Genomic DNA, 690 nt, shown 5'->3' with positions numbered 1-690 from the left:
AGTCCAACTGCACGGCAACGGCCAATGCGGTCTGCGGGGAGTGTCTGCCGGGGTGAGTGGGGCTGGATTCTGGCTCCAGGGGAGCCGTGGTGGTCACACCGGGAAGCATGTGGGGCAGGTGGACCGAGGCAGGTTTGTATGAGTCCACCCAGAACACGGGATATGTCACCCTGCTGGCCTAGGGCTGCCTCTCTGAGGACGCTGGTAATGGCATGCAAATGAGACCCCTCTTGTAGCTCCAAAGAAGGAACCCTGAATCCCATGAATGAGCGGTGAAAGAAAGCTCCTTCCAGGCCCAAGCTGTTCCTGTAGACCCCAGGGTGGTTACACCCTGGCAGATGAGTGGCTGTAGACCACTACGGTTGGCAGTTCCCAAAGAGGACAGGCGTGCCTCGGACGATGGGTTTAAGGAGCTGCTGCATACAGTTGGCCCGTGGAGCACCTGAGGGCTGCAGACCACGAGCTGCCAAGCAGTGGGACTCGGGGCTCTGGTTTATGAGCCCCTTCCCAGACACAGCTGCAGGCTGGCGTGCTTCTGTGGAGCTGTTAATCGCCATCGGCCCCTTTAGCAGAGGCAGGGCCAGGGTGAGGTGTGGGGGGCTGTTTGAGTGATGTCACTCCTTGGGAAAAATGGTGACAGACATGAAGAAGTGGCTGCAGGTGTGGCTTCAGCTGGCGATGGGGAGACCG

The 690-nt window shown here is 59.6% G+C and overlaps 1 protein-coding gene across 1 annotated transcript in view; it reads left to right on the top strand.

Annotated features, from left to right (window-relative positions):
- The window catches only part of EDA2R (ectodysplasin A2 receptor), a 5,815-nt gene that overhangs the window by 1,171 nt on the left and 3,954 nt on the right, over positions 1 to 690 (top strand). The gene's annotated exons all lie outside the window — the stretch shown is intronic.

The sequence above is a fragment of the Buceros rhinoceros genome, unplaced genomic scaffold (assembly GCF_000710305.1).
Source record: "Buceros rhinoceros silvestris isolate BGI_N320 unplaced genomic scaffold, ASM71030v1 scaffold18223, whole genome shotgun sequence".
NCBI lineage: Eukaryota > Metazoa > Chordata > Aves > Bucerotiformes > Bucerotidae > Buceros > Buceros rhinoceros.
This window is presented reverse-complemented; position numbering and strand designations above follow the sequence as displayed.